Genomic DNA, 14,403 nt, shown 5'->3' on the forward strand with positions numbered 1-14,403 from the left:
CCCTTTCATCATCCCCAAACCCTAATCTTTTCCCTTTCCTTCCCAGCCCCCAAACCCTGCCCTCTGTACCTTTCTCACCACCCGCTTCCCTTCTCCTGTCATCCCCCTACCACCCGGGAAAAAAAGAGATTGCCCCCTCCTTCCACTAGCCCACCCTCCCACCCAAAGAACAACTTCTTCTGCGCAGCTTGTTTTCTAGGCAGCAGCGCTATTGTGATGTCATCGGGGGGCATTGTGACAAGCCGCCAGTGTTCCGTCTCTTCATGTTGTGCACAGTTCAAACGGAAAATACATCAACAGGCAGACTACAGAAAAGCTTACTATCAAAGGTTAGAGGGGGGCTTTCTCAGAGGGCTTTTTACAGTTTTTCTATTCCCAATTAGCCGTTTAAGTGTACTTATTGAAAGTAGTAATTCTTTCATAGGCCGCCCTTTCTTAGTATTTGACGTTCCTTATATTGCGGTATGAGGCTTCGCAGTAGGTTGCAAACATTCATCACCCATGACTGTCCCCAATTGAGCTCAGAAGCTCAATGTCTATCATGACCTCTCTTTTAGAATGTCCAAGAGCAAGCAAACTATTCCTCCAGGAGAGGGCGCCAACAGACTACTAAAGAGATCATCATTACTCAAAGAAAACCCCAAAAACCAATGCATGATAGGAATAAACAGGTAACTTTCTTTGGAGTGGAAGCGGAGAGATCGCACCAGATGCCAATTCTAGATGTTATCACACCTGTGGTCACTGCAGCAGCAGGTGAATCCACTTTGTCCAAAAGGGATCTATTCCATTCAATTGCAAATGATCTAGATAAGACAGAGAACTGCAGCACGGGGACATAGCCGAGTTGGTCAGGTTGAGTGGTGATGAGTTTGCTATTTGGATGAATAAAGAAAGTCAAAAGTGTGAAAGATAAAAAACAAAAGGAGGAAGTGTGAAAAGTGAATGGGCCAAATTGAGGTGCATATGAAGACGTATGCTTTCTTCCAATTCATTAAATCGGGCTAATATGAATCAGGTGAATTAAGTTCTGCTTTTGGAAACTGGGTTAAGAAGGGGTGCACCGTTCCTGGAGGTACTGCAATACCAGGTCAATGCGTGGAGTGGACAGAGCAAGCTCTTTTTCCATCTCCCTGTTCTAAAAATCCATTTAATATATGGTCCCCAGATAGGGGACGTATCAGATATTAAACTGATAAGAACAGATACTACACTTGATCTTAGCCAAAAGGCCGAGAAGCGATAACCAGAATTGGTTTGGGCCTCGAGTGGCACCCTGGCCTATGCCGGACACATCTTAGGGAGAGAGAGCGAGAGGGAGACAAACCCACGCCTACACAAGACATTTTGTCACCCAAGCCAACCCTTGAAAAGGCTGCTTTGCAGAGCCAAAACAAGAAGAATGGTGCGTTTTGCAGCCGCCGCCCACTGCAATGAATCTGAATAACTCCTCCTTTAGGGCGCAAGCAACTCCCCTCCCCCTTGCAGTCTTTCCAATTCACGATACAAAAAGACGGACAGGACAGGTTGCCTGACTTTCCGTCACTGCCACCCTTTGCCATCCTTACCCGTAGAAAGCCCTTTCATCATCCCCAAACCCTAATCTTTTCCCTTTCCTTCCCAGCCCCCAAACCCTGCCCTCTGTACCTTTCTCACCACCCGCTTCCCTTCTCCTGTCATCCCCCTACCACCCGGGAAAAAAAGAGATTGCCCCCTCCTTCCACTAGCCCACCCTCCCACCCAAAGAACAACTTCTTCTGCGCAGCTTGTTTTCTAGGCAGCAGCGCTATTGTGATGTCATCGGGGGGCATTGTGACAAGCCGCCAGTGTTCCGTCTCTTCATGTTGTGCACAGTTCAAACGGAAAATACATCAACAGGCAGACTACAGAAAAGCTTACTATCAAAGGTTAGAGGGGGGCTTTCTCAGAGGGCTTTTTACAGTTTTTCTATTCCCAATTAGCCGTTTAAGTGTACTTATTGAAAGTAGTAATTCTTTCATAGGCCGCCCTTTCTTAGTATTTGACGTTCCTTATATTGCGGTATGAGGCTTCGCAGTAGGTTGCAAACATTCATCACCCATGACTGTCCCCAATTGAGCTCAGAAGCTCAATGTCTATCATGACCTCTCTTTTAGAATGTCCAAGAGCAAGCAAACTATTCCTCCAGGAGAGGGCGCCAACAGACTACTAAAGAGATCATCATTACTCAAAGAAAACCCCAAAAACCAATGCATGATAGGAATAAACAGGTAACTTTCTTTGGAGTGGAAGCGGAGAGATCGCACCAGATGCCAATTCTAGATGTTATCACACCTGTGGTCACTGCAGCAGCAGGTGAATCCACTTTGTCCAAAAGGGATCTATTCCATTCAATTGCAAATGATCTAGATAAGACAGAGAACTGCAGCACGGGGACATAGCCGAGTTGGTCAGGTTGAGTGGTGATGAGTTTGCTATTTGGATGAATAAAGAAAGTCAAAAGTGTGAAAGATAAAAAACAAAAGGAGGAAGTGTGAAAAGTGAATGGGCCAAATTGAGGTGCATATGAAGACGTATGCTTTCTTCCAATTCATTAAATCGGGCTAATATGAATCAGGTGAATTGAGTTCTGCTTTTGGAAACTGGGTTAAGAAGGGGTGCACCGTTCCTGGAGGTACTGCAATACCAGGTCAATGCGTGGAGTGGACAGAGCAAGCTCTTTTTCCATCTCCCTGTTCTAAAAATCCATTTAATATATGGTCCCCAGATAGGGGACGTATCAGATATTAAACTGATAAGAACAGATACTACACTTGATCTTAGCCAAAAGGCCGAGAAGCGATAACCAGAATTGGTTTGGGCCTCGAGTGGCACCCTGGCCTATGCCGGACACATCTTAGGGAGAGAGAGCGAGAGGGAGACAAACCCACGCCTACACAAGACATTTTGTCACCCAAGCCAACCCTTGAAAAGGCTGCTTTGCAGAGCCAAAACAAGAAGAATGGTGCGTTTTGCAGCCGCCGCCCACTGCAATGAATCTGAATAACTCCTCCTTTAGGGCGCAAGCAACTCCCCTCCCCCTTGCAGTCTTTCCAATTCACGATACAAAAAGACGGACAGGACAGGTTGCCTGACTTTCCGTCACTGCCACCCTTTGCCATCCTTACCCGTAGAAAGCCCTTTCATCATCCCCAAACCCTAATCTTTTCCCTTTCCTTCCCAGCCCCCAAACCCTGCCCTCTGTACCTTTCTCACCACCCGCTTCCCTTCTCCTGTCATCCCCCTACCACCCGGGAAAAAAAGAGATTGCCCCCTCCTTCCACTAGCCCACCCTCCCACCCAAAGAACAACTTCTTCTGCGCAGCTTGTTTTCTAGGCAGCAGCGCTATTGTGATGTCATCGGGGGGCATTGTGACAAGCCGCCAGTGTTCCGTCTCTTCATGTTGTGCACAGTTCAAACGGAAAATACATCAACAGGCAGACTACAGAAAAGCTTACTATCAAAGGTTAGAGGGGGGCTTTCTCAGAGGGCTTTTTACAGTTTTTCTATTCCCAATTAGCCGTTTAAGTGTACTTATTGAAAGTAGTAATTCTTTCATAGGCCGCCCTTTCTTAGTATTTGACGTTCCTTATATTGCGGTATGAGGCTTCGCAGTAGGTTGCAAACATTCATCACCCATGACTGTCCCCAATTGAGCTCAGAAGCTCAATGTCTATCATGACCTCTCTTTTAGAATGTCCAAGAGCAAGCAAACTATTCCTCCAGGAGAGGGCGCCAACAGACTACTAAAGAGATCATCATTACTCAAAGAAAACCCCAAAAACCAATGCATGATAGGAATAAACAGGTAACTTTCTTTGGAGTGGAAGCGGAGAGATCGCACCAGATGCCAATTCTAGATGTTATCACACCTGTGGTCACTGCAGCAGCAGGTGAATCCACTTTGTCCAAAAGGGATCTATTCCATTCAATTGCAAATGATCTAGATAAGACAGAGAACTGCAGCACGGGGACATAGCCGAGTTGGTCAGGTTGAGTGGTGATGAGTTTGCTATTTGGATGAATAAAGAAAGTCAAAAGTGTGAAAGATAAAAAACAAAAGGAGGAAGTGTGAAAAGTGAATGGGCCAAATTGAGGTGCATATGAAGACGTATGCTTTCTTCCAATTCATTAAATCGGGCTAATATGAATCAGGTGAATTGAGTTCTGCTTTTGGAAACTGGGTTAAGAAGGGGTGCACCGTTCCTGGAGGTACTGCAATACCAGGTCAATGCGTGGAGTGGACAGAGCAAGCTCTTTTTCCATCTCCCTGTTCTAAAAATCCATTTAATATATGGTCCCCAGATAGGGGACGTATCAGATATTAAACTGATAAGAACAGATACTACACTTGATCTTAGCCAAAAGGCCGAGAAGCGATAACCAGAATTGGTTTGGGCCTCGAGTGGCACCCTGGCCTATGCCGGACACATCTTAGGGAGAGAGAGCGAGAGGGAGACAAACCCACGCCTACACAAGACATTTTGTCACCCAAGCCAACCCTTGAAAAGGCTGCTTTGCAGAGCCAAAACAAGAAGAATGGTGCGTTTTGCAGCCGCCGCCCACTGCAATGAATCTGAATAACTCCTCCTTTAGGGCGCAAGCAACTCCCCTCCCCCTTGCAGTCTTTCCAATTCACGATACAAAAAGACGGACAGGACAGGTTGCCTGACTTTCCGTCACTGCCACCCTTTGCCATCCTTACCCGTAGAAAGCCCTTTCATCATCCCCAAACCCTAATCTTTTCCCTTTCCTTCCCAGCCCCCAAACCCTGCCCTCTGTACCTTTCTCACCACCCGCTTCCCTTCTCCTGTCATCCCCCTACCACCCGGGAAAAAAAGAGATTGCCCCCTCCTTCCACTAGCCCACCCTCCCACCCAAAGAACAACTTCTTCTGCGCAGCTTGTTTTCTAGGCAGCAGCGCTATTGTGATGTCATCGGGGGGCATTGTGACAAGCCGCCAGTGTTCCGTCTCTTCATGTTGTGCACAGTTCAAACGGAAAATACATCAACAGGCAGACTACAGAAAAGCTTACTATCAAAGGTTAGAGGGGGGCTTTCTCAGAGGGCTTTTTACAGTTTTTCTATTCCCAATTAGCCGTTTAAGTGTACTTATTGAAAGTAGTAATTCTTTCATAGGCCGCCCTTTCTTAGTATTTGACGTTCCTTATATTGCGGTATGAGGCTTCGCAGTAGGTTGCAAACATTCATCACCCATGACTGTCCCCAATTGAGCTCAGAAGCTCAATGTCTATCATGACCTCTCTTTTAGAATGTCCAAGAGCAAGCAAACTATTCCTCCAGGAGAGGGCGCCAACAGACTACTAAAGAGATCATCATTACTCAAAGAAAACCCCAAAAACCAATGCATGATAGGAATAAACAGGTAACTTTCTTTGGAGTGGAAGCGGAGAGATCGCACCAGATGCCAATTCTAGATGTTATCACACCTGTGGTCACTGCAGCAGCAGGTGAATCCACTTTGTCCAAAAGGGATCTATTCCATTCAATTGCAAATGATCTAGATAAGACAGAGAACTGCAGCACGGGGACATAGCCGAGTTGGTCAGGTTGAGTGGTGATGAGTTTGCTATTTGGATGAATAAAGAAAGTCAAAAGTGTGAAAGATAAAAAACAAAAGGAGGAAGTGTGAAAAGTGAATGGGCCAAATTGAGGTGCATATGAAGACGTATGCTTTCTTCCAATTCATTAAATCGGGCTAATATGAATCAGGTGAATTGAGTTCTGCTTTTGGAAACTGGGTTAAGAAGGGGTGCACCGTTCCTGGAGGTACTGCAATACCAGGTCAATGCGTGGAGTGGACAGAGCAAGCTCTTTTTCCATCTCCCTGTTCTAAAAATCCATTTAATATATGGTCCCCAGATAGGGGACGTATCAGATATTAAACTGATAAGAACAGATACTACACTTGATCTTAGCCAAAAGGCCGAGAAGCGATAACCAGAATTGGTTTGGGCCTCGAGTGGCACCCTGGCCTATGCCGGACACATCTTAGGGAGAGAGAGCGAGAGGGAGACAAACCCACGCCTACACAAGACATTTTGTCACCCAAGCCAACCCTTGAAAAGGCTGCTTTGCAGAGCCAAAACAAGAAGAATGGTGCGTTTTGCAGCCGCCGCCCACTGCAATGAATCTGAATAACTCCTCCTTTAGGGCGCAAGCAACTCCCCTCCCCCTTGCAGTCTTTCCAATTCACGATACAAAAAGACGGACAGGACAGGTTGCCTGACTTTCCGTCACTGCCACCCTTTGCCATCCTTACCCGTAGAAAGCCCTTTCATCATCCCCAAACCCTAATCTTTTCCCTTTCCTTCCCAGCCCCCAAACCCTGCCCTCTGTACCTTTCTCACCACCCGCTTCCCTTCTCCTGTCATCCCCCTACCACCCGGGAAAAAAAGAGATTGCCCCCTCCTTCCACTAGCCCACCCTCCCACCCAAAGAACAACTTCTTCTGCGCAGCTTGTTTTCTAGGCAGCAGCGCTATTGTGATGTCATCGGGGGGCATTGTGACAAGCCGCCAGTGTTCCGTCTCTTCATGTTGTGCACAGTTCAAACGGAAAATACATCAACAGGCAGACTACAGAAAAGCTTACTATCAAAGGTTAGAGGGGGGCTTTCTCAGAGGGCTTTTTACAGTTTTTCTATTCCCAATTAGCCGTTTAAGTGTACTTATTGAAAGTAGTAATTCTTTCATAGGCCGCCCTTTCTTAGTATTTGACGTTCCTTATATTGCGGTATGAGGCTTCGCAGTAGGTTGCAAACATTCATCACCCATGACTGTCCCCAATTGAGCTCAGAAGCTCAATGTCTATCATGACCTCTCTTTTAGAATGTCCAAGAGCAAGCAAACTATTCCTCCAGGAGAGGGCGCCAACAGACTACTAAAGAGATCATCATTACTCAAAGAAAACCCCAAAAACCAATGCATGATAGGAATAAACAGGTAACTTTCTTTGGAGTGGAAGCGGAGAGATCGCACCAGATGCCAATTCTAGATGTTATCACACCTGTGGTCACTGCAGCAGCAGGTGAATCCACTTTGTCCAAAAGGGATCTATTCCATTCAATTGCAAATGATCTAGATAAGACAGAGAACTGCAGCACGGGGACATAGCCGAGTTGGTCAGGTTGAGTGGTGATGAGTTTGCTATTTGGATGAATAAAGAAAGTCAAAAGTGTGAAAGATAAAAAACAAAAGGAGGAAGTGTGAAAAGTGAATGGGCCAAATTGAGGTGCATATGAAGACGTATGCTTTCTTCCAATTCATTAAATCGGGCTAATATGAATCAGGTGAATTGAGTTCTGCTTTTGGAAACTGGGTTAAGAAGGGGTGCACCGTTCCTGGAGGTACTGCAATACCAGGTCAATGCGTGGAGTGGACAGAGCAAGCTCTTTTTCCATCTCCCTGTTCTAAAAATCCATTTAATATATGGTCCCCAGATAGGGGACGTATCAGATATTAAACTGATAAGAACAGATACTACACTTGATCTTAGCCAAAAGGCCGAGAAGCGATAACCAGAATTGGTTTGGGCCTCGAGTGGCACCCTGGCCTATGCCGGACACATCTTAGGGAGAGAGAGCGAGAGGGAGACAAACCCACGCCTACACAAGACATTTTGTCACCCAAGCCAACCCTTGAAAAGGCTGCTTTGCAGAGCCAAAACAAGAAGAATGGTGCGTTTTGCAGCCGCCGCCCACTGCAATGAATCTGAATAACTCCTCCTTTAGGGCGCAAGCAACTCCCCTCCCCCTTGCAGTCTTTCCAATTCACGATACAAAAAGACGGACAGGACAGGTTGCCTGACTTTCCGTCACTGCCACCCTTTGCCATCCTTACCCGTAGAAAGCCCTTTCATCATCCCCAAACCCTAATCTTTTCCCTTTCCTTCCCAGCCCCCAAACCCTGCCCTCTGTACCTTTCTCACCACCCGCTTCCCTTCTCCTGTCATCCCCCTACCACCCGGGAAAAAAAGAGATTGCCCCCTCCTTCCACTAGCCCACCCTCCCACCCAAAGAACAACTTCTTCTGCGCAGCTTGTTTTCTAGGCAGCAGCGCTATTGTGATGTCATCGGGGGGCATTGTGACAAGCCGCCAGTGTTCCGTCTCTTCATGTTGTGCACAGTTCAAACGGAAAATACATCAACAGGCAGACTACAGAAAAGCTTACTATCAAAGGTTAGAGGGGGGCTTTCTCAGAGGGCTTTTTACAGTTTTTCTATTCCCAATTAGCCGTTTAAGTGTACTTATTGAAAGTAGTAATTCTTTCATAGGCCGCCCTTTCTTAGTATTTGACGTTCCTTATATTGCGGTATGAGGCTTCGCAGTAGGTTGCAAACATTCATCACCCATGACTGTCCCCAATTGAGCTCAGAAGCTCAATGTCTATCATGACCTCTCTTTTAGAATGTCCAAGAGCAAGCAAACTATTCCTCCAGGAGAGGGCGCCAACAGACTACTAAAGAGATCATCATTACTCAAAGAAAACCCCAAAAACCAATGCATGATAGGAATAAACAGGTAACTTTCTTTGGAGTGGAAGCGGAGAGATCGCACCAGATGCCAATTCTAGATGTTATCACACCTGTGGTCACTGCAGCAGCAGGTGAATCCACTTTGTCCAAAAGGGATCTATTCCATTCAATTGCAAATGATCTAGATAAGACAGAGAACTGCAGCACGGGGACATAGCCGAGTTGGTCAGGTTGAGTGGTGATGAGTTTGCTATTTGGATGAATAAAGAAAGTCAAAAGTGTGAAAGATAAAAAACAAAAGGAGGAAGTGTGAAAAGTGAATGGGCCAAATTGAGGTGCATATGAAGACGTATGCTTTCTTCCAATTCATTAAATCGGGCTAATATGAATCAGGTGAATTGAGTTCTGCTTTTGGAAACTGGGTTAAGAAGGGGTGCACCGTTCCTGGAGGTACTGCAATACCAGGTCAATGCGTGGAGTGGACAGAGCAAGCTCTTTTTCCATCTCCCTGTTCTAAAAATCCATTTAATATATGGTCCCCAGATAGGGGACGTATCAGATATTAAACTGATAAGAACAGATACTACACTTGATCTTAGCCAAAAGGCCGAGAAGCGATAACCAGAATTGGTTTGGGCCTCGAGTGGCACCCTGGCCTATGCCGGACACATCTTAGGGAGAGAGAGCGAGAGGGAGACAAACCCACGCCTACACAAGACATTTTGTCACCCAAGCCAACCCTTGAAAAGGCTGCTTTGCAGAGCCAAAACAAGAAGAATGGTGCGTTTTGCAGCCGCCGCCCACTGCAATGAATCTGAATAACTCCTCCTTTAGGGCGCAAGCAACTCCCCTCCCCCTTGCAGTCTTTCCAATTCACGATACAAAAAGACGGACAGGACAGGTTGCCTGACTTTCCGTCACTGCCACCCTTTGCCATCCTTACCCGTAGAAAGCCCTTTCATCATCCCCAAACCCTAATCTTTTCCCTTTCCTTCCCAGCCCCCAAACCCTGCCCTCTGTACCTTTCTCACCACCCGCTTCCCTTCTCCTGTCATCCCCCTACCACCCGGGAAAAAAAGAGATTGCCCCCTCCTTCCACTAGCCCACCCTCCCACCCAAAGAACAACTTCTTCTGCGCAGCTTGTTTTCTAGGCAGCAGCGCTATTGTGATGTCATCGGGGGGCATTGTGACAAGCCGCCAGTGTTCCGTCTCTTCATGTTGTGCACAGTTCAAACGGAAAATACATCAACAGGCAGACTACAGAAAAGCTTACTATCAAAGGTTAGAGGGGGGCTTTCTCAGAGGGCTTTTTACAGTTTTTCTATTCCCAATTAGCCGTTTAAGTGTACTTATTGAAAGTAGTAATTCTTTCATAGGCCGCCCTTTCTTAGTATTTGACGTTCCTTATATTGCGGTATGAGGCTTCGCAGTAGGTTGCAAACATTCATCACCCATGACTGTCCCCAATTGAGCTCAGAAGCTCAATGTCTATCATGACCTCTCTTTTAGAATGTCCAAGAGCAAGCAAACTATTCCTCCAGGAGAGGGCGCCAACAGACTACTAAAGAGATCATCATTACTCAAAGAAAACCCCAAAAACCAATGCATGATAGGAATAAACAGGTAACTTTCTTTGGAGTGGAAGCGGAGAGATCGCACCAGATGCCAATTCTAGATGTTATCACACCTGTGGTCACTGCAGCAGCAGGTGAATCCACTTTGTCCAAAAGGGATCTATTCCATTCAATTGCAAATGATCTAGATAAGACAGAGAACTGCAGCACGGGGACATAGCCGAGTTGGTCAGGTTGAGTGGTGATGAGTTTGCTATTTGGATGAATAAAGAAAGTCAAAAGTGTGAAAGATAAAAAACAAAAGGAGGAAGTGTGAAAAGTGAATGGGCCAAATTGAGGTGCATATGAAGACGTATGCTTTCTTCCAATTCATTAAATCGGGCTAATATGAATCAGGTGAATTGAGTTCTGCTTTTGGAAACTGGGTTAAGAAGGGGTGCACCGTTCCTGGAGGTACTGCAATACCAGGTCAATGCGTGGAGTGGACAGAGCAAGCTCTTTTTCCATCTCCCTGTTCTAAAAATCCATTTAATATATGGTCCCCAGATAGGGGACGTATCAGATATTAAACTGATAAGAACAGATACTACACTTGATCTTAGCCAAAAGGCCGAGAAGCGATAACCAGAATTGGTTTGGGCCTCGAGTGGCACCCTGGCCTATGCCGGACACATCTTAGGGAGAGAGAGCGAGAGGGAGACAAACCCACGCCTACACAAGACATTTTGTCACCCAAGCCAACCCTTGAAAAGGCTGCTTTGCAGAGCCAAAACAAGAAGAATGGTGCGTTTTGCAGCCGCCGCCCACTGCAATGAATCTGAATAACTCCTCCTTTAGGGCGCAAGCAACTCCCCTCCCCCTTGCAGTCTTTCCAATTCACGATACAAAAAGACGGACAGGACAGGTTGCCTGACTTTCCGTCACTGCCACCCTTTGCCATCCTTACCCGTAGAAAGCCCTTTCATCATCCCCAAACCCTAATCTTTTCCCTTTCCTTCCCAGCCCCCAAACCCTGCCCTCTGTACCTTTCTCACCACCCGCTTCCCTTCTCCTGTCATCCCCCTACCACCCGGGAAAAAAAGAGATTGCCCCCTCCTTCCACTAGCCCACCCTCCCACCCAAAGAACAACTTCTTCTGCGCAGCTTGTTTTCTAGGCAGCAGCGCTATTGTGATGTCATCGGGGGGCATTGTGACAAGCCGCCAGTGTTCCGTCTCTTCATGTTGTGCACAGTTCAAACGGAAAATACATCAACAGGCAGACTACAGAAAAGCTTACTATCAAAGGTTAGAGGGGGGCTTTCTCAGAGGGCTTTTTACAGTTTTTCTATTCCCAATTAGCCGTTTAAGTGTACTTATTGAAAGTAGTAATTCTTTCATAGGCCGCCCTTTCTTAGTATTTGACGTTCCTTATATTGCGGTATGAGGCTTCGCAGTAGGTTGCAAACATTCATCACCCATGACTGTCCCCAATTGAGCTCAGAAGCTCAATGTCTATCATGACCTCTCTTTTAGAATGTCCAAGAGCAAGCAAACTATTCCTCCAGGAGAGGGCGCCAACAGACTACTAAAGAGATCATCATTACTCAAAGAAAACCCCAAAAACCAATGCATGATAGGAATAAACAGGTAACTTTCTTTGGAGTGGAAGCGGAGAGATCGCACCAGATGCCAATTCTAGATGTTATCACACCTGTGGTCACTGCAGCAGCAGGTGAATCCACTTTGTCCAAAAGGGATCTATTCCATTCAATTGCAAATGATCTAGATAAGACAGAGAACTGCAGCACGGGGACATAGCCGAGTTGGTCAGGTTGAGTGGTGATGAGTTTGCTATTTGGATGAATAAAGAAAGTCAAAAGTGTGAAAGATAAAAAACAAAAGGAGGAAGTGTGAAAAGTGAATGGGCCAAATTGAGGTGCATATGAAGACGTATGCTTTCTTCCAATTCATTAAATCGGGCTAATATGAATCAGGTGAATTGAGTTCTGCTTTTGGAAACTGGGTTAAGAAGGGGTGCACCGTTCCTGGAGGTACTGCAATACCAGGTCAATGCGTGGAGTGGACAGAGCAAGCTCTTTTTCCATCTCCCTGTTCTAAAAATCCATTTAATATATGGTCCCCAGATAGGGGACGTATCAGATATTAAACTGATAAGAACAGATACTACACTTGATCTTAGCCAAAAGGCCGAGAAGCGATAACCAGAATTGGTTTGGGCCTCGAGTGGCACCCTGGCCTATGCCGGACACATCTTAGGGAGAGAGAGCGAGAGGGAGACAAACCCACGCCTACACAAGACATTTTGTCACCCAAGCCAACCCTTGAAAAGGCTGCTTTGCAGAGCCAAAACAAGAAGAATGGTGCGTTTTGCAGCCGCCGCCCACTGCAATGAATCTGAATAACTCCTCCTTTAGGGCGCAAGCAACTCCCCTCCCCCTTGCAGTCTTTCCAATTCACGATACAAAAAGACGGACAGGACAGGTTGCCTGACTTTCCGTCACTGCCACCCTTTGCCATCCTTACCCGTAGAAAGCCCTTTCATCATCCCCAAACCCTAATCTTTTCCCTTTCCTTCCCAGCCCCCAAACCCTGCCCTCTGTACCTTTCTCACCACCCGCTTCCCTTCTCCTGTCATCCCCCTACCACCCGGGAAAAAAAGAGATTGCCCCCTCCTTCCACTAGCCCACCCTCCCACCCAAAGAACAACTTCTTCTGCGCAGCTTGTTTTCTAGGCAGCAGCGCTATTGTGATGTCATCGGGGGGCATTGTGACAAGCCGCCAGTGTTCCGTCTCTTCATGTTGTGCACAGTTCAAACGGAAAATACATCAACAGGCAGACTACAGAAAAGCTTACTATCAAAGGTTAGAGGGGGGCTTTCTCAGAGGGCTTTTTACAGTTTTTCTATTCCCAATTAGCCGTTTAAGTGTACTTATTGAAAGTAGTAATTCTTTCATAGGCCGCCCTTTCTTAGTATTTGACGTTCCTTATATTGCGGTATGAGGCTTCGCAGTAGGTTGCAAACATTCATCACCCATGACTGTCCCCAATTGAGCTCAGAAGCTCAATGTCTATCATGACCTCTCTTTTAGAATGTCCAAGAGCAAGCAAACTATTCCTCCAGGAGAGGGCGCCAACAGACTACTAAAGAGATCATCATTACTCAAAGAAAACCCCAAAAACCAATGCATGATAGGAATAAACAGGTAACTTTCTTTGGAGTGGAAGCGGAGAGATCGCACCAGATGCCAATTCTAGATGTTATCACACCTGTGGTCACTGCAGCAGCAGGTGAATCCACTTTGTCCAAAAGGGATCTATTCCATTCAATTGCAAATGATCTAGATAAGACAGAGAACTGCAGCACGGGGACATAGCCGAGTTGGTCAGGTTGAGTGGTGATGAGTTTGCTATTTGGATGAATAAAGAAAGTCAAAAGTGTGAAAGATAAAAAACAAAAGGAGGAAGTGTGAAAAGTGAATGGGCCAAATTGAGGTGCATATGAAGACGTATGCTTTCTTCCAATTCATTAAATCGGGCTAATATGAATCAGGTGAATTGAGTTCTGCTTTTGGAAACTGGGTTAAGAAGGGGTGCACCGTTCCTGGAGGTACTGCAATACCAGGTCAATGCGTGGAGTGGACAGAGCAAGCTCTTTTTCCATCTCCCTGTTCTAAAAATCCATTTAATATATGGTCCCCAGATAGGGGACGTATCAGATATTAAACTGATAAGAACAGATACTACACTTGATCTTAGCCAAAAGGCCGAGAAGCGATAACCAGAATTGGTTTGGGCCTCGAGTGGCACCCTGGCCTATGCCGGACACATCTTAGGGAGAGAGAGCGAGAGGGAGACAAACCCACGCCTACACAAGACATTTTGTCACCCAAGCCAACCCTTGAAAAGGCTGCTTTGCAGAGCCAAAACAAGAAGAATGGTGCGTTTTGCAGCCGCCGCCCACTGCAATGAATCTGAATAACTCCTCCTTTAGGGCGCAAGCAACTCCCCTCCCCCTTGCAGTCTTTCCAATTCACGATACAAAAAGACGGACAGGACAGGTTGCCTGACTTTCCGTCACTGCCACCCTTTGCCATCCTTACCCGTAGAAAGCCCTTTCATCATCCCCAAACCCTAATCTTTTCCCTTTCCTTCCCAGCCCCCAAACCCTGCCCTCTGTACCTTTCTCACCACCCGCTTCCCTTCTCCTGTCATCCCCCTACCACCCGGGAAAAAAAGAGATTGCCCCCTCCTTCCACTAGCCCACCCTCCCACCCAAAGAACAACTTCTTCTGCGCAGCTTGTTTTCTAGGC

General features: G+C 46.4%; 9 non-coding genes across 9 annotated transcripts; all 9 read right to left on the minus strand.

Moving 5' to 3' along the window:
- Positions 1-1,053: 1,053 nt before the first annotated feature.
- LOC142271706 (U2 spliceosomal RNA) lies at positions 1,054-1,244 on the minus strand. The gene has a single exon (XR_012736715.1). It is a non-coding gene; the product is annotated as a U2 spliceosomal RNA (small nuclear RNA).
- A 1,387-nt stretch (positions 1,245-2,631) lies between these two features.
- LOC142271707 (U2 spliceosomal RNA) lies at positions 2,632-2,822 on the minus strand. The gene has a single exon (XR_012736716.1). It is a non-coding gene; the product is annotated as a U2 spliceosomal RNA (small nuclear RNA).
- A 1,387-nt stretch (positions 2,823-4,209) lies between these two features.
- LOC142271708 (U2 spliceosomal RNA) lies at positions 4,210-4,400 on the minus strand. The gene has a single exon (XR_012736717.1). It is a non-coding gene; the product is annotated as a U2 spliceosomal RNA (small nuclear RNA).
- A 1,387-nt stretch (positions 4,401-5,787) lies between these two features.
- Positions 5,788-5,978, minus strand: LOC142271709 (U2 spliceosomal RNA). The gene has a single exon (XR_012736718.1). It is a non-coding gene; the product is annotated as a U2 spliceosomal RNA (small nuclear RNA).
- Positions 5,979-7,365: 1,387 nt separating this feature from the next.
- LOC142271710 (U2 spliceosomal RNA) lies at positions 7,366-7,556 on the minus strand. The gene has a single exon (XR_012736719.1). It is a non-coding gene; the product is annotated as a U2 spliceosomal RNA (small nuclear RNA).
- Positions 7,557-8,943: 1,387 nt separating this feature from the next.
- LOC142271711 (U2 spliceosomal RNA) lies at positions 8,944-9,134 on the minus strand. Its single transcript, XR_012736720.1, has one exon. It is a non-coding gene; the product is annotated as a U2 spliceosomal RNA (small nuclear RNA).
- A 1,387-nt stretch (positions 9,135-10,521) lies between these two features.
- On the minus strand, positions 10,522-10,712 carry LOC142271712 (U2 spliceosomal RNA). The gene has a single exon (XR_012736721.1). It is a non-coding gene; the product is annotated as a U2 spliceosomal RNA (small nuclear RNA).
- A 1,387-nt stretch (positions 10,713-12,099) lies between these two features.
- On the minus strand, positions 12,100-12,290 carry LOC142271713 (U2 spliceosomal RNA). The gene has a single exon (XR_012736722.1). It is a non-coding gene; the product is annotated as a U2 spliceosomal RNA (small nuclear RNA).
- A 1,387-nt stretch (positions 12,291-13,677) lies between these two features.
- Positions 13,678-13,868, minus strand: LOC142271714 (U2 spliceosomal RNA). Its single transcript, XR_012736723.1, has one exon. It is a non-coding gene; the product is annotated as a U2 spliceosomal RNA (small nuclear RNA).
- Positions 13,869-14,403: the final 535 nt, after the last annotated feature.

This window comes from Anomaloglossus baeobatrachus, unplaced genomic scaffold, assembly GCF_048569485.1.
Source record: "Anomaloglossus baeobatrachus isolate aAnoBae1 unplaced genomic scaffold, aAnoBae1.hap1 Scaffold_3384, whole genome shotgun sequence".
Lineage (NCBI taxonomy): Eukaryota > Metazoa > Chordata > Amphibia > Anura > Aromobatidae > Anomaloglossus > Anomaloglossus baeobatrachus.